Source organism: Amphiura filiformis, chromosome 6 (assembly GCF_039555335.1).
Source record: "Amphiura filiformis chromosome 6, Afil_fr2py, whole genome shotgun sequence".
Taxonomy (NCBI): Eukaryota; Metazoa; Echinodermata; class Ophiuroidea; order Amphilepidida; family Amphiuridae; genus Amphiura; species Amphiura filiformis.
The window spans coordinates 37,775,665-37,795,435 of record NC_092633.1 but is presented as its reverse complement, the minus strand read 5'-3'; the positions used below and the strand labels follow the sequence as shown (position 1 = coordinate 37,795,435).

At 37.0% G+C, this 19,771-nt stretch overlaps 1 protein-coding gene across 1 annotated transcript in view; it reads right to left on the bottom strand.

Annotated features, from left to right (window-relative positions):
- LOC140155390 (glypican-6-like) overlaps window positions 1-19,771 on the bottom strand; it is a 102,937-nt gene that overhangs the window by 27,116 nt on the left and 56,050 nt on the right. The window lies entirely within an intron of this gene.

Sequence of the window (19,771 nt, the reverse complement as noted above, 5' to 3'; positions counted from 1 at the left end):
CATGTAGGAAACAAATTTATACATCCCCCTCAACATCTGTGAGCACCCCTACGCATTCAAAGAAATTAGTTCTGTTTTCATTGGGTTAATTATCATAACTGCGACTATGTACAGCAATTACAGAAACTAATGTCATTGGTGGTATTTACCAAAATACCGATATTTCCAAGCTTGTCAATGCAAAATTATGAAAAATGATCTTCATCCATGGCATTGTCTTTTTTAAAGACAGTTCTTGTTTGACTTCACATAATTTTTAAACAGAGTAGGCATTAGGGATGCACCATTAGATTCTCAGGGGGGTAGGAAGTTGGGGTCTGGGCAAATTTTTTTCGCCCCCCCCTCCTGAGAATCTAATGGTGCATCCCTTATCTTAAAACATTCAATATCACAATCACCTCCATACATAGAATTAAAAACATTGCTCCGCGATGAAATGCATCTTATCTTGTACATGTACATATCTCATTACACAAATCTGACGTTCAAACTTGCATAATTACTAATTATGCAACTAATGTTTACCAATTCATTACCAATGTTTTATACACATAAACAGATAATTTAATTAAACAGTATTAATGTTATAACAAAGAGATGCTTTAATAAGAAAATAAAGATTACGCCCGGGAAGATATCATCGGAAGTCTCCCATTGAAGGATATTATTTACCAAATACTCGTACTGATAACAGGATTTTGCTGTTAAACATAGATAAGGATGATGTCCTCCCACATTCCATACCACCATGACTGTGGCTGAGAGCTACTGATACACAACATTGTTTTTACCATACAGTGTCATTGCATTCGAAAATCGCTTTCTGTACCTCTATTGTAAATTGATTTTAATAACTTAAGTCACACAACACATTAATTAATGATGGAATAATTAATGGATAATTAATAATGGATTAAAAATGCTGTCAGCACAGAATCAAGCAAAATGAGTTGATACATACGACATTAGATTTAAAGTTTTGAACCAGTCGAGTTGGTATTATGAATGGTTGTGGTGTGCTTTTACAAAAAATATTTGACTCGCCATCAATAGCTCTGTGCTGAACACCACTGTAAACCTGCCATATATTGGACTGTCACCATTGGGGATCAAAATAGTGAACATGTGACTTTAAATTCTGATTTTGGGCATTTATTGGCAAACTCAAAAGTTAGCCATCTGCTCTCTTAAAATTCAAAAACTACGCCCTCATTTTTGCACCAACTAATAAACATGGTCAAAATATTGACCACAATATGTTACACCTTTTGATCTCAAAAATGATCGAAATTTTGATCCCATTTTTAGTTTGTGCATATTGACGGTGGCAAGGGTCAAAAATGCGCATATACATGTAAGAGCGCAAGTTTATCAGCCAGGTAAACATCTGGAGGTACACTAATTTCTAAGCCTTCAATGAGCAAGCAGAAACCTTTTTTGACATATCCCAAAATAGAAGTTCATCAGACTTATTAATACTTAATACCCGGACGTAATTACATCACAAATGTGACCCTGTCTGATCCATCCAGTCTTAATATCAGATATTGGACATCTTACTTACAATAATCATTTTGTGAGTTCTAAAAATAAACCTTCAAATGTTGAAAACAAAATCAAAAATTAAATGTCAGCCAGTTTGTGTCCAATTATCTTGTTCTTAGTTCCTCTTTTACCATCTCATCATATAGCATCGTATTATTGGCAATTTGCTGGCATAGTGCACATTAGACCGTTGCTAGGTCAACAGGCTCACGCTATCTTTGTTACGAACCACTGATCGAAACCTTCAAATGTTGAAAACACAATCGAAAGTATCTGGCCAGTTTGGTGTCCAATTATCTTATCCTTAGTTCCTCTTTACCATCTCAACATATAGCATCGTATTATTGGCAATTCGCTGGCATAGTGCATATTAAACCATTGGTACATGTAGGTGGCTTACGCTATCTTTGTTACGAACCACTGATCGAAATGATCACAACACAAAGCCTATGGATTCCATGGAATATCATAGTCCAGACTTGAGCCAGTAACCAATGGTTACTATCATGCGCTATGTCAGGGAATAAACATATTCTCTTCAAAGATTTAGAAAACACAATTTATCTGTTCAATACTACAAATGTTTTGATTATTATTCTTTTATAAGCACATTACATGTACATGTAAAAATATATATGCGCTTTATATAGCTTATACCAGTGTACATTTATTACCTTTACCAGTTGATTGCATGGTGACATTTGAAGCTGGCAAGTATATTACGACTTAATTAGTAAACAAGTCTGATATTATTGGAACTACTTCAATCTAATTAACAATGTGTAATATATTTTGCAATGATGCTTTAATTGCTACAGCATTCCCAGTATAGGTGAATCATTATCATCAACCCACCCACTCATTCAATCACTCAATATCCTACACTTGTAGTCTATACTGCACACAAATATCTCTCTATTAAACCTAACACTCTCATTGCCCCCCCCCCCCTCACACACACACACAATCAAATGGTGCATCCCTAAATTGTACATAAATCCATAGTAATTTTTTTCTTCCGAGAATGAATCTAACTTTAGAATCCAATCAGGCAAATAGCACCAATACCAGGTTATTCTTGTAAATTGAATTCCCCAAGAGTAAAATGTCACTTTCCAGGAAGTGCAGATCAAATTAATGTAGTAATACTTGCATCTACACTCAAGTCAATTTACCCTGCACAGAGCCAAAATACTCTCACTCCCAACCACAAAGGTCAATAACCCCCATTTAATAATCATAGCTTACACTTGACTTTGACCTTAAAATGCACAGAATGAGTTTAAAAGTAACCAAGATATTCAAAGGTTTTTGGACAAGTGTGCAAACTTATTGGGTTCAAGAACTGTGCCCTGCTAAATGAGCATGTGCACCCTGAACAATACATAATTATGCTAATTTATGCATGGTTCTAACCTGTTGTTAAACTTCATATATTGCTCACTACCAAATACCAGCAGTACCGGTGAAGACAATAAACACCCCAACCATAGGGCCTACATAATTCAGTAGGGGGTCAGGGGGTGTGGATGGGGTGGGTGACAGTGACACATCCCACCTAAAAATCACATAATCATGTATAACGCTTAAAAATCACATTGTTAATCTGCTCATCTCCCATTAATTTCAATGCTTCTGCCACAACTGATACATTTTCAAACTTCACATACAAAATTACTTGCTACAACAAAATTACGATGGAAAAGCACTAATACTTGGAAATTGCTGGTCACACATAATTTTAGCTTGAATTACTTGTTCATACTTAATTGTAAACATGTTTCTAGATAAAATAGAAAAGCCATGAATTGCTACTACATGAATCGTGCCCCCACATATACATATCACACTGATAAATATTTACTACTTATTAAATGCACTGATTGAGGGATCATTGATGCCGTAGATTGATAACATTGCATGCATACAGATTTTGCCTTCTTTATCAAACTTAATATTTTTTTCTTCTGTATCAAACAATCTATGATCAAACTTAATACATTTGTACATAGAATGTGAACTTATATTTATAAACATCCACAGCCAATTTTATACATGGGCGAGAAACTGTTATTGTGAAATTAATTTACTGGAATGATATCAGTATAAACTTATTGTTCAGGTCACACGAACACAGAATGTGTATTTGGAATTGTTTGACTCACTGCTTTGTTTTCTGATTACTTTGTTTACATTGTTGATCTAACACAAACATGGGCAAAATATGCGCAAAACAAAACCCAAGTGTTTTTTATTTTCATCATTTCATAACAATATTATACTAGTACACTATGACACAGAAAGAACATAACTTGGTGTAACAGCTTCTATGTTTCAAATTTCATTTCAAATACATGAAACCCAAAAGTATAGTATGATCTATATAACCAGCAGCTACATGTACAAGCTGTCTCAAAATGATATTGACCCCATTAGTTTTTAGTGATTTTGTACAAGTCTGCAATCTCAAACTGCATAATGGTCCATATATTCTGTAGACTAATAATATTGGTAATAAACTATGATCCAATACTGCATTTGGAAGAAGCAGATGTTTCATTTAAAACATGAAAACCGATGGGTACAAATTATTTTGTCTCTCCACCTCTCCCCTAAAAAAAGTTCTTGCTTACAATTTCAAGAACTGAAACTCTTATTAAACAAAAAACAAAATTACCTCTTGGCAAAGTGTCTTATGAGGCATTTGCCAAACACAAAATACATATAGCCATAGGAAGCACCAATAATAATACATTCATGAACCCTTGTCTTTATTAGTAAATCTGGTTGTTTTGAAGGAAAAAAATCAAAATTTAAAATACAGTCACACAAGATTTCACAACATATGATATGGGTACAATCCAAACATCTCAAAATGTTCCCACTTAACCCCATGAGAACTACCTGTCGATTGGCCAAAAAGAAGTTTTCTTATCAATTGGCCCAATCAGCAATATTGTTAGAATAATTTCACCACGCAATAAAATTGGGGTGAATAATTTGCGAAGCTCCATTCTGATTGGTGATTAAAGTGAAAATACCATGTAATTGACCAATCAGAGGCAATGTTAGATCAGCAGGTAGTGCACAGAAGGTTAACAAACCAAAAACTTGCAGATAAATATTTCTAGTAGTCATGACAACCTTACCGGGTCTCCATCTTTTCAGGTTTCACAAATTCGCACCCAGCCTACTTATATTATGATAGTCGCAATAACCATATTGATGTCACACGGATGACCACATACAAGCATATCAGTGTCCTGATGCTTTGAAACAAAACCGATTGAATAACAACAAAAAGACAATTTGAGCCGTTTGCATGATATGATTCAGCCACACCTTTCATTTGGACAAAATATGATCCCACAGTTCATTGCTCCTACAAATACTTCGACTGCTCAGTGCCAGAAGTGGGTAAGTGCAATAGCTGCCATTTGTAGCTACCATGTGGAGATGAGTACAATATACTTTGTGTAAATAGCCAAATGTTCACAGGGCAGCTATTGCACTTATCCACTTCTGGCAATGGAGCAGTCGACTTCAAAGTTGTGGAATTTGCATTCGAGAACGTATCGTTTGATAATATTTGTATCAATCTAGTTCCATATTTTGACAAAAATTAATGACCTTGCATTAATCAATCCTTTCATTTTTTTTCTTTAGATTGATAAAAATGTCACAAATATTGTCCTGGATACCTAAATCTGATCTGTAGATTTTTCAATGAGAACCCATCAGATCATGCTCCACAAACACTGCTAAATATAGGTCTACTGATGGTAACAATGTCCCAGGACCATGTCTAAATGATTTATTCGCAATAGCACTCCTGGAATGAAAGTACTACTGCATTATCAGTAATAAAAATTAAAATTCTTCCATAAAATATTATGTAAAATTAAATGTCCATAGTTCTGAAATTGCACAGGGGATTTCAAATCCCCAGCCTTAGTACATTAATATTTACACCATTCAAGATTTTTTTTTTTTTAATTTTGAATTTCTCAAATTTAAAATACTCCTTTTCATCACTTTCAAGCTATGCTTACAATAAACATTTTCAAATTTACAACAGATGTCTTCTATTTGAAATTAGAAGTGATTATTTCCAGTAATACAATTGCAAACATATTCAGCATTGCAATTCTTAAATTTATATACCGAGGATGCATATCTTTTTCTGCATTTAAGCGTTGCTTGCTATCCCTAAGATTCCTATCAAAACGCACAGTAACCAAGGAACCTCCAAAATTAAATTCACATCAAAAATTCCAATAAATAATTTACACTTATTCATTAATTTTATCATATCTCAACATCCCTCTCTCTTTCATCACCGATTGCATATATTCGAGATTCTTGTTGTTTCCATTCGTCAACGAGGACACGCACCTTGCATGTTTAGCCGTGAGGTGGTGCTCCCAGCACGGATTCCGTCTTAAATCTTCTTTCTCTTAGGTCACTGTTCAAAATTGCCATTATTCATGTCATGAAATGCAAATACACCTTGTCTATGACCTAGCTAGCTCGTTCACAGATACGCTAAACAAAAAATTATAACTGTCTCAACCACATTTTGCATTCCTTCACATAAATATTCTCCCCTTTATTCGTCAATTCACCTAGATGTAGGTTTTTCAACCGATTTTGTAAAGAGGAATTCCTTTGAGTAATTCAGTGAAGGAAATCCTCCTTTTGCTGGCTTCCATTTAAAACCATACCACACACTCTAATGAAGCCTGTTAAAGCTTTAACATGGCACAGAACCTCTTATTCTATACACTACAAAAGGCCCCAATCCATGAGTGTCAATGCTATTACTGTATTAGGTTGCATTACAAATATAATATTTTCAATTCCTTGTCCTAATTTGGTCCTACACTTCCCTCTTTTTATAGCCAAAAGATATCTCTATACGTATAGAATATACATATCTTCAGGCTGAGCGAGGAATTGATTTTTCTTGCACTAGTGAGGACAAGTTTATCTTCACTGTTAAAATGGATGTTCGCAAACCTTGCAAAGGCAATATTGAATTACCGGACACTGAACAGCATCCGCGCATTAAAAGCGCACATGTGACAGAAACTGATCTACACAGGCCAAAGTCAACAACTGCAAAACTGATGAGTTTACATTTTTAATAAAATGACCCATTTAAAGTGTATTTTGTTGATGCCCCATACTTCTTGTAATAATTTATTGCATATCCCATGTTCTTACATTTTCTATTGTTCCCTCCTTATTTCTGTATTTTCAAATTGAAAATTTCAAACACTTGTTTGAGTGAATCAGATCGAACCACAATCGCATCTCATTGCTTTGAGTGTGGGGGTGAGTGCACGGATAAATATGTAGATTTGTTTCACCTGCAGTTTGTTTATGCATCAGGTTATTTTGTAAATCTGGTAACAACCTGTTGCCAATCTTACTCAAATACCTAATTTGAATAAAAAACATATTAGTAATTACCAATTTGATCAATCTTTTTTTTTTTTTTTTTTTACAATTTTTTTCAAAAAAACAGAGTGCAACAGCTAGCACGATCTAAAAAAACCCATCAAACAACAGGTCATATTGCATATTAGCATCTATGTCGTCATCACGAGGGCCTTGTACGCAGGCAAGCTATATACGTCCCCTGTAGGTTGTTCCGTGTAAGGAAACTCATACCTTGCCTTCCGTCCTGTTCAACACTACACAGCCATCTTATATGAACTGCATCCTAGCATTACAATGTACATCATCCAGGAACTCAACATTGCACAAGCATTTCTGCTCCATACAGTATGGTAATCAATCCTCTCAATTCCTAATGTATTTTGGAAATAATATTAGACTAGTATTTCGAGAAGTAAAAATAATAGGATCACATTAACATTAAATTATGCCAATTTACCACCTTCCAAAATATAATAATGTACATTTTATCAATTTTGAATATTTTGAATACAAGATGCCACACAAATCCATCAATAATTTTCACAAAAATAAAGATGGCTTCTGGGATTCATTTCTGGGGTTTGAAGATGAATCCCGTACTTAAGGTGGCAGAAGAAATTCCAACTGCATTTGTGACCATCCCCTTTTTGTTAATTACACTGTGCTTATAGTTTGTTCGACTTATAATTGGCAAGGAAAAAATGAGACTCATATTCAGACCATAGTGATAGTGTATTGCTTTAGAATGATGTGTACATAGTTGTGCGCAGTACTTATGCCAGTTGTGCGTTGCCTAATGCATGACTGTCGCACGCATATTTGAAGTTATGCAAACATAGTTTTGGACTTTATCGACTCATGCAATAACAAAAAGCCGAATAATTTCCTCCAATTTAAAGTCGAACAAACTTTATAGGCTACATCTACTCTATCTTCATTTTCATTTAAAATTCCTAGTCAACTCAAACTTATTAAATGTAAATTTTAAAGGATTTATTCATAAATTATCTTATTTAAATTATTTTTGCTTTCAGAAAAGATATCATATAGGCCTATAGCAATAGCCTTATTCCATGTCCCCGATGATAGATGTCCTCTCAACATCTTCAAACCTTCCTCTGCCTCTTATCTCTCCTCCATCAGCTGTCTCACAGTGTATGTATTTTCCACCCCCACACTCTTATATATTGATGACCTTCCGTAACCCTGTTCAGCAGTTTCTATCAATTCCATCAACTGGGGCACACATGCAGCTTTCTACATCTATTATAGATTTCAATATTTTTGTCACACAAGGAATTTTGCTGGCCTACTTTAGTGCCTTATTATTCCAATACATTGTGAAAAGCTATGCCATGAAGATACAAGCAGTGTTGTGTTATATGGGGCTGCTAGTGAAACAAAGGGCCATAGCTGTTTTTTCAGAACTCTTTCCTTTCTTAAATTTAGTGAAATTCCTCAAAAACTAATACTCTACAAGGATATTATGTATTTAACTGATGAAAACCACGAGCCTAAAGATTGGTTTTGTCATTTTCTTATAGAAAGACAATAATACAAGAAACAGAATTGTATCACCTTGGATACTTTTTTATTACAGGTTCCTATTGCTAGTTGTACTGCAAAGTCTGCAATAGAGACTACATGATTCAGAGAAATGTATATAACATTCAAGCTTATAATATAATATATTATAATAAAAGTACTTTCCAGACATAAAGAAAATATCTAAGCCACATGTCAGGAACAAGTTATGCTACATTTTACAGATGGAGTGAACTTTTCTTTGTCCCATTATTCAATCTTGGAATGAATTCAAATCAAAACCATTCCTCTTGCTTCTAAAGTCAACATTCCCCTGAAAAGTCTGGCTGGCTGGGTAAAGATATTTTCAGTTTACATTTCAATCTTGCCTCATTTCTTTCTTCCAAATCCCCTCAGTTATAAGGTGAACACTAGGTCACATACTGGATGCTGCTTTTGTTGATCACCGGTTGCCACAAGTTTTCTTACCAAAAGTGCGGCAAGCACCATGTCAAAGTGGCCTGCAATGTGGCTCTAACTCGCAGATATGCCAAATCCAATTGAGTGTTTTACTAAAAATCCTGAGAAGTCACCCAAAATTGGATGGATTACCATTTGTTTACAAGTACTTTCTCTTCTTTCTAATAACACTGATTTTGTTTGTTTGTTTGTTTGTTTAACCGGTCAGTCTGGGTGGATACACACTTGGGTCCTGTGATGGGACCTGTCCAAAATCCTTTTCAGTGGGAAATTTTACCTGAAGATTGAAATGAAGAATTCCATGTTGTCCCAACAGAAAATGCACATGATCATTGCGAGTGTGGAATTTCACCTTCTGTATAAAATTGTAACCAATCAATAGAGTGGTCATATTATCAAAGACAAAAAAAAATTGGAAGAAATCAGTCAAATAAGGTAACGCATGCTATTTCTTTAAAAGTGGACGGTAAAGAGCTCTATGACAAAACTGTGAAAGAAGCCCAATTGTGTAGATAATGGCAACACTGAGTACAATGAAAGTAGCTCAATTGCAATGATATGAAGCTTCATGGCAAACCTCTTGTTGATCCATACCAATAAATGACTCTGACCTCTCCTATATCCAAACACTGACCCCTGACCTAGCTCACCCAAACAATACTGTATCCTCTTACAAGTGAACCCAATTTAGTGCATATATTTCTGTCATCTTTATACTATTATTTCATCATTTACTGACCATATAGATTTATTGGGTATTTACATGTACTTGTATTGGAAGCTATTTATGGGTGCCTATGAAAGGCAATCAGAAATGGAAAAGACCCTAATCCATTAGGATAAATAAATGACTTGACATACTGAATAGATTGAAAGTGGATTTGACATCAAGTTTATGACTATACCTTATGTCAGTTTATAGAGCTTGGTGCTACTGTGATGTCAAAATGCATCTTTGAATGTGAGAGAGCATTCCAATTGTGCCACCTTTACATGCAAGCGCAATGTGCTGTCATTCTGAGAAGGGCTATCTGGGCTACAAGATGTAGTGAGTGACATCACCAGCAAACTAAAAGCGATAACATGTACAGGCTGTATCAAAGTGATTGGTACCCATCAGTTTTCATGTTTATTGACAAACCTGCTGCTCTAAATGCAGCGTTGAGATCATACATGTAGTAAAATGGCCTCAATATGTAGTTTATAACCATTCACATTATTTTGTCTACTAATGCATCCTATGTTGCATTTTGATGTGGCAGTCCTGTCCATAATCACCAAAAACAGAAGGGTACCAATCATTTTGATACAGCCTGTATACAGCTTTTTTCCTCTTAGTTACACCATCTCAACCTAACATTTTACATAGCTTCAGTGAAACACTACAGACATTTACATTTTTAAACAAAGCTAATGAAATACTACTACTAATACTATTATTATTATTAATTAACTTAATGTAATAATGCTACAATACACTTCAGATGAAATCAAGCAAAACAATAACATTGATCAATATAGGCACCAATGTTCTCTAATGTTAACTGTGTTAAATTTAATGTTATTTAAATTGACTTCTTATTACCACCACTTTAGTCATTGATAGATCTACAAATGTATTATGATTTCCTGTACATAGCAGTTTCAGCATGATATATTCATCATGTAGCATGTGTAGAACTTGACTGTGCAGAACGTTAAATTTGAAACTTTAATATCCGACTCATTTTGCTTATAGTAGCCTATAGATGCCTAATAATCAGGGCCAACCGATTTGCGTGGAACTTTTTTTCCGTGCAATCCCGCACAATTGGCTATTTGTTTTCCTATGGGCAGGGGTACATGCTTTGCACTGAAAAAAAATCGCCTGTCCCTGCTAATAATCAAATGTTCAATTAGCACACAAATACATAAACTTCAAGAATAAAAATTTGAATTGCTTTAATTTTGTCACAAATTGGCTGATTTGGTAAGGAGCAAAGCGACCTGACAAAGCAACACCATGTTTACATGACAACATATGGGTCACACATGTACATGATGTATTCGCTCTCTAATGACCATTATGTGTAGGTATAAGGTATTTTACGGTACAGTGAGTTAGCTACAGGAAAATATCTCGTCACTAAATCAAGAATCTTATTAAATGAAATAGTGAGAATCTACATGGAGGTATGATAATAATTAATGACAGACTTTTCATGCTACAACTAGCAAATCAACGCAATACCATGTAGTATCGCAACATAATAATCATGAACCCGCAATACCATGTAGCATCGCAACATAATAATCTTGAACCCTTGGCATGTACCAACGATTAATTCAGTGACTCAGTCTTCATCTATGGCAAATTTGAAATTTCATGCTTTTGGCAATATTTAGGTTCAGTTTGGATAGATGGCTGTATCACCTGGTGTGTACATCGTAATTCAAAATATGGTTCATTTCAATAGAATAATAATTATTTGAGGCAAGAAGCAACGTAGATAAAGATGCATATTTCCTTGGTATTCGTATTGTGTAATATTATAAAGCAATTGGCCACATTTTACAGGAAGATAATAACACATACCCTTAATAAAGTAAAAAATATATCTACTACGTTATTCACTTGTACATACTGTGTTTTTACATTAAGAACAGACAGAGTAACATGCAGCGTCGGCTAAATTACATCTTGTAAATTACTACATTTAACTTTGAAATGGAGGCAACATCCTCAAAAATTCAAATGTTAATATCAATCCTTATTGTGGTTATCCTGTATCACAGTACCAGCCTTCAAAAAAAAACACCCCATAAATCAGTAATGTTTAGGGAATGTGGGAAAATTTGATCTTATTAATAAATAAATATTTGTGAATTGGATGTATCTTGTAAATTCGTGAAATTATATCATGTCTCAAATATAATATTTACACTTTCAAGATTGCTAACCTCATCTCATATTCCATGATCAATATGATTCCAAAAAACTTCTTTCGGAACCTCTGGGCATAGCTTCCCAACATGTATCAGTGAACTTGAGTCCCTAGACATGATACTACTGTATAAGTGGTAATTTTCGCGAGGGTTTTATTTTCGCGGATTTCGCGAATGTAGTGCCATCCGCGAAATTAACACCTCGCGAATATATGTATAAATGTATTGCAAGTATAGGGCAAGACTAGGCAATCGCGAAAATAACAATCCCAAAAATGTCTCTCTCACTCCAATTCGCGAAAATAACTGTACGCGAAAATAACCACTTATACAGTATCTGCCTATAGGCATATTTTCCTTGTTTTTAATACATGGTGCACTATTTATGTTTGCCCAACATTTGGTATCACCTGACATTCTCACATGAACTACTATATGTTCATACCCACTGGCAAACCCTGTTTGTCTCCATCTTGGATATTCCCTCCCAATTTCAGTGTCACAAATTTCAAATACACAGAGTAAAAGAAACTCTTTGATTTGATATACTACTTAAGCTTTGTCTGTTTAATGCACTTCATGGCCTCCCATCTGCATCTAGTAGTTCATTCATTAAGACAGCCAAACCGAGCCTGAATTGAGGCATGCCAAATGAGAATGAAGCTGGTCTTTGCAAATCTAATAGCAAATTATGTGTAAAAGCTACAAAATATCTGGGTTGGACAGTACTTATGCGCAGGAAGGGATCAAAGATGACTGACCATCCAGGCTGAGTCAGCTTAATGAGTTCTGTGGAGTGAAAAATGGATTTGAAATGCAATTTCACAGCTTCAGAAATGACAAAATATGTAATAATTGGTAAGTAAATGCCTTAAAACCAAAATGATGTAAAATGCACAGAGGTATTAATAATGAACATTTGGCCCTTCAGCCATTTCATTTTTTCTCATCTTTTTAATATGTCGTAATTTTTCAACAGCCACAACGACCACAGACACCAGTCAGAAAAAATAAAAGTTAATTAACAAGAATATTGATGAAATTCAATAACACAGCACTAGATTAGCTGGCAAAATTCTGCATAAATTATGCAAATGCTTACAAACAGCCATTCAATTCTATCTCTTTCCTACTTGCTATTTTGTACAACCACTACTTTACATGCCTAGAATTACATATCCGATATTTGGTTGAAGAACTACAAACAAGGCATAACTCTAATGGAGTACGAGTGTAAAGACACTGTGTCTCCATCAGTCGCTCAGTCCCTCCATGTTACAACCGCGTAGTGAAGCAGCGAGCACTTCCACCTTGAGATACTGAACTGTCTCCATCTCCCCAGGGGATCCAAACTGAATTACAATGCGGCAGCCTGGTAATAACACAATTTTTTTATTCAACTTGAGATAAGAAGACATTGACTTCAAATTGTTTCGGAGATTTGTACAATATTGCATTATAAATGTATATTATGAATATTATCAACCTTAGAGACTAGTAGTACTTCCAGATTATTTTGGATAATTTTTTAAATTTTATTATTAGGCAAAAAAAATGTGTTTGGTTCCCTCTGTGACCGAATCGAAAAAAATAAGAAATCTTGGGTTGGGTTTTTTTTTTTTTTTCTTCTTCTCATCACTTTTTTAAAACATTTTAACAGTATCAAGGACATTTTATATAATTTGTTATTCACTCATTTTATTGATTAAATGCATATTTTGATTAAAAACAAGAAGTATTTCCATTTAAATTCAGTCCAAAAAGACACAATGTTTTACCGTAAAATGTTCAGGCATTTGTCAATACTAGCATTTTCAAAATGGAGGAAGAGCACATGGAAAAAAAAAGGTCGACCTACCGACCCTCCAAATTTTTGTCATAGAAGGGCAACCAAACAATTAATTTTGTTGGCCTTATGTATAAAAGACTGGCTATTTCCACAAGTCACTGAAGCTGATAAAATGTGAAATAACAATTTAAAATTCTCAAATTTAGGTTAATTCTATTGCATCTGTACATTTTGAAATTGAATATTGTACTTTTATAGGTAATATCAGATAACTTTTACCTTTATGATTAAATGAGAACAAATAATGCGACATTGCCCTACATGCGCTACACAAATTATTCATGATTGTATGTCTGCCCTTGTCACATCACTCACATCACTGATGTATAGATCTCAAGCTATCATCAATCTCCTCCAAACATACATCACACATTATGAACATCAATGTCCAAACATTTGCTTGAATAAATAAGTCGCTGTCTGTCATCGCCCCATACTCTAACACAATTTGATCATCTTCGCATCAGCATGTCACGTTTGCAGTACTTGTGTTTATCTTGTTACAATCGTATCTATCAGTTACCATAAAAATTCAATAATAAGCAGCATGTGCCTATTAACGAGTTGCTCGGACAAGAACAAATTTTTACGGTAATTTGTTTAACTTTTTCATCTTTTTTCAATTAATATATGAATATCTGTAACACAGATATTTGTAAATTAAAAGAGAAAAATGAAAAGTTTAACAAACTACCGTAAAAATTTGTTCTTATTTGAGCAACTCATTAATAGGCACATGCTTATTATCGAATCTTTTTCTACCTGATTTTACTATAAAATTAGTGTATCCATTGTTTTGATGATACCTTACAGCATAAAGTCTGACTAGCAATCCAGATTTGTTCAAACTTACATGTACTGTACTTAACAAAATTCTTTTGACTTTTAAATGTCATAGTATACCACTAAAATGGTTCCTCATTACAAAGGTGTCATTTACACAACATGACTTCCATATTTTCCACCCTGAAGTGGCTGTGACATCAGCAAGTTGTGGCAGCTATTTTGTGTGCGCATCTATGCATCTAATAATTAATGTGGGGATTTATAGTGCACGATGCCAACCCACAGGTCTCAGCACACTTTACAGATTGTCGCTGGCCACTGTGGCCGAAGACAAACCTTATAAACCATTTTACAACATGACAGTGAACCTCTACTGGCTAACCATCTCTGTATATCCTTGCAGAATCTAAATACACAAAATCACGGTTGACACTTCTTGCCTGAAGAATGATGAGATGCAATGTTGAAGCTGATGATGATGACAACAGCATGTGCTGTCTTTCTCCTCTCATTCTGGGCCTCCAATCTCATCAGTAAGGGAGGAAGATGGTATCCGCAATTGGTGGTGGTGAAGATGATGATTCCATCACTCCGAACTATGTTGAAGCCATCACTACAATAATGCTACATTCTTGTGACCCCCTTGTCCAGATTGATTACATCTGGGATCATCACACAAAGACATATGATCAATCAATGATTAAATGAATGTTTAGTGTTAAAGACTGATATTAGTCTAAATATGAAACAGGCCCCTGTTTACACTGAAACCTTTACTTTAACAAATTAATGCTGCCTTCTTAATATCCCAATTTAAATACTTAAAAGAACATTTTGTGATCCTAACACCCCCTTATGAATTTTTTCAGCAGATATCCACGAAAAAATCTTATTCCCAAAATTTTAGTTGATTCCGATTTTGCGTTTGCGAGTTACACATGATTATGTGTATTACACTGCACCATAGACCACTGTTGTAATTTTGTTCTGGTACACCAGAATGTAATTCAAATATGACAATCATTTTGCTAAACGAATCAATCTGCAAGAAATTTTTGTGCATAAAATATTATGCAGCCAGAGGATTCCAGTGGTATAAAAATCTCAACTTTTTTTGAGAAAAGTGGAGGAATGAGGCTGTGGATCACAAAATGCCCTTTTAAAAAATATAAAGAAGTAATATTATTTCTTCCATCAAACTAAAGTGTGGACTACATTTTAGTTTTTTCAAACCACTTGAACTCATGTATTAAATCTTGCTTATAGTACTACTGCACAAGTGGTGCCTACCTAACAAACTATGATGACTAATTACCGTAATACACTGCCTGTAGCACTACAGCAACTGGTAAGCTTTATAGCTTCTAAAATCAAAGACAACTAAATAGATGGACTCAGATATATTGTAAAATTTCAGTTAGCAGGTTCTGATTACTGCAGCCAAAATAAAAAATAGCAGGTGAAATGTAACACACATCATATTAGCCCATTTGTGCTTAGAAGATGGAATGAATTACTGTTTACAAGTCTACTTCACCAGTAAACAAATGGCAGCGCAGCTGACTGACTCAGATGGTTTCCTTGGTAGTCATCAATGCAGCAATCATCCTCATCGTTGATTACGCATTGATGATAGTGATTCATGCCACCTGACATCAATAAATACGTATCTGCTCCCTCATAACATTGCATCAGTGGAAAATATTTTCAACTTTTTATACACACACAAATATAGAAGTATTGTTCTTTTTGACAAGCTATACTATAAGTAAAGAGAAACAATTTCTTGTAAATAATAACAGTACATACAAGTCATGAATTTTGAAAATGATATGAAAGTAATTACTGATTTCTTAATAAATTCCATATGGATCATGGGGCAAGAAAAAGTTAAGTCTCAGATCACCTTTGGTAAAATAGCTATGTGCTGCGAAGAGATGTCTCTATATATTGTATTATTAGCTCACTTTTTTACATTATTGGTTCACTTCATGGCCATTTTTACCATTTATGGAGCAATTATATAGTCAATTTCACATAGCTATTGTGGATTATGAGAAATACCGTAACCGTTTTCTTGTCCCATTCCATGTAGGTTTTTACATGCCATCTTGACACAAAAGTGTGTTGGGATCCTATTTTTAGATGACACAACAGAATATGTACACTATAAATAAATAAAATTAAAATAAATATATTACTTCCATCTGGTCCACCTTTCTGAGAACAATTATTGGAATCATTGTACCATCAATAAGACACTTGTTTCCAATTGTGTAAATGACTAATTAATGATTATTGGAATTCTGTAATTGTAGTTATTTATAGTGATGGTACACCCAACAATCAATGGTGATGATAAGTCAATGTATAAATTAAATATGACTAAATAATGTCTTACTAATGTACTCAAACCAAAGAGGAAATTCATAACAACATCCCATAATCCACTGCAGCTGTCAACTTTTATCACTGATTCAGCCAACACTGATAGCGGTCACACAGGATATTATTGCTACATGCAACATAATAGTCCCAAACAAAAATGTTTGGTAGACTCATAACCGGTGCGATCTTACCTTTCCGATGTTGATTAAGATACTTCTTGCATCGATCCCAAAAAAAAAAAAAACCAATAGTCATTTTGTCCCACATAAATGAATAAATAACAAAACCCCGATCCCCGGTGGACTCACCCAAAAGGTGACGTCACACCATATGATCGTCCCTTATCCGACTTGGGATCCCTACTCGGACCAAACTTGTAGGGGTGGCGGGGTCGGGATAATCAACATCGGAAAGGTAAGATCGCACGGTTATGAGTCTACCAAACATTTTTGTTTGGGACTAGACTCAGTACACCGGTCGATCTTACCGTTTCCGATGTTGATTAAGATACTTCTTGCATCAACATCTGAAAGATCGATCTAGAAAGTAACCGACGGATGGAGGTACAAGATTGGTCAGCATCTGATCAGGGATCGGGAGGGTAACGATGGTTTTCGCGAAGTCAGAAAATATTTTTCCCCCAACGGTCGGGAAAAAAAAAAAGACCACGCGATCACAGACATAAACCTCCTTACTTAATAAGTTTGGTGGTTAAGAATAGCGACACTGGTTCTTACCATGCTGAGTATTCTGTATAGTCTGAAAACCTGGTACCCGTACACCACCGTATTATGATCGCCCGAACAATGTCGGTAAACCTCCGCCCGTCTCTGATTACTAACGTAAGCGGAAGTATCGTGAGAGAAGGCGAAGGTGGCTTCGGGACACCGCCTGCTAGATCTCCTCAAGGGACAACCGAGCGGTATACCCAAGATGATGAGATAGCTCGGTCGAGTGGGTCGTGGGACCTTGAAACCTTCGCGATCCCCGGACCCCACCAACACCTGGACCAGCCCTTGCGACAGCGGCTGGACCGAAAGGCTCTGTAAGGGTGATGAATGCGGTCGTGAGTCCCTCGCAAGGCTTGTGTTCGGAAGAAATAGTGCTGCAGCGCCTTATCGGACACCCCAGCCTATCTTTGGCTTCAGCCGAACCTTGCCCAACCCTGGGGATTGGAGAGGGACGAATGTCGGTATGCACCGCGCCCGTTCGTAGTCACGAGAACAGAGCGCCGAAACAGTGTCGCTCCAGTGTTTGTGAACACGGAAGCTAACCTCGAGACCGTGTGCAACTCAGCACCGCCGTCCCGAAGCCAACGCCAAACCGGAAAGCCATCTTGAGAGTTACGTATTTAAGCGTCGCTTTTGGCGGAAGGTCAAAAGGGTGACCCTAAAGTAATCTAAGACTGTGTTGGGATCCCTTAGGAGGATCACTTTCCTTTTTAGGTAGACACTGCGTTGAACATACCGTCGGGCGTAGACTAATAAGGTAACCATCGGCTATGATAGTCGACCCGTCCCGAAACCTCGGTGAATGGAGAGGACAGCTGACTTATAGCTGGCCCCAGTGGCCCGCTGAAGTCTTGCTTGGAACTTTTCTGTCAGAAACTCCGGAACTAGCAGCACAGAGGCTCTAGCGGGAGAGCTATTTGTCTCATTGCACCAAGCGTAGTATGGAGCCCGACTCTGGCTATACGTACGGAGGGTAGACTTCCGTCTAGCCCCGGCGATGAGAAAAACAGCTTCTGATGAAAAGTATCCCTCCGCTGCGCGTTCCCTGGTAAGGGCCATGCAGCTAACTGCAGGTGCTCTAGTGATAGACTGGTACCTCCGCTCCGGGCATCCGGAGTAGATCTGGTACATCGGGGAGTGCCAGCGGCCTTGCCGCTAGCAGAATGACAATGCAGTCTTCCCACCCGATCTTGGCCACCACCCTCATGAGTAGTGAGATCGGAGGGACTGCATAAGCTGTCATCCTCCCCAGTCTATGGACAGAGCGTCCACGGTGAATGCTTGGGGTCCGCGACCCTTGAGCAGTACACCGGCAGTGGATGATGGCGATGAGATGCGAACAGATCTTTCGTGGGGTGGTACATCCCTTGAAGATCGTCTGAGCGACCTGCGAGCAAGGGACCATTCTGCTGGTCCCGACACCCTTCCTCGTGACAGATTGTGCGCGAGGATGCTGGTGGCGCCAGCGATGTATCACTCTCATCGTAATCTGCCTGAACTTGCACCACCCTATCAGGTGTCGTGCATGCAGGCTCAATCGTGGTGGCCCGGAGTCCCTTGTCTGTTGGGGTAGGCTACCACGGTTGTGTTATCCGTCAGGACAACGGTATGTGATTCCACGATCACCTCCTCGTAAGCGAGGGAGGTTGATGTGAAACTCTGTCTCTATGGCCCCCATAGGCCCGAGGCGGAGTCTCCGTGGATGTGGACCCCCAGCCCGTTTTGGCGCTATGGTCGTCACTACGTGACATACCGGGGTGCAGGAAACCTGACACCCTGGGTCAAATTGGGCTGATGGGTCCACCACCAGAGTTCCTCTCGCGCGATCTCCGACAACGGAACCGCGAGGGATATTGGTGACGACTGGGCCTGCAAGCAGGCTAGAAGGTGTAGTTGGGTAAGCCCTAACGTAGAAAGCGGCAGTACAGTACGAGGTCTACCATACTGGCCATTAGGCCTACCACCTTCATCCCTGCCACAGCGGGTTTTGCCCGAGACTCGGCCAAGAGTCAGGCACACCGCACCATGTTCGTCACCCGCTCGGGTGAGAGCACCGCGAACCCCTCCGTGAGGGTGATCTGGGCCCCTACAAATAGTG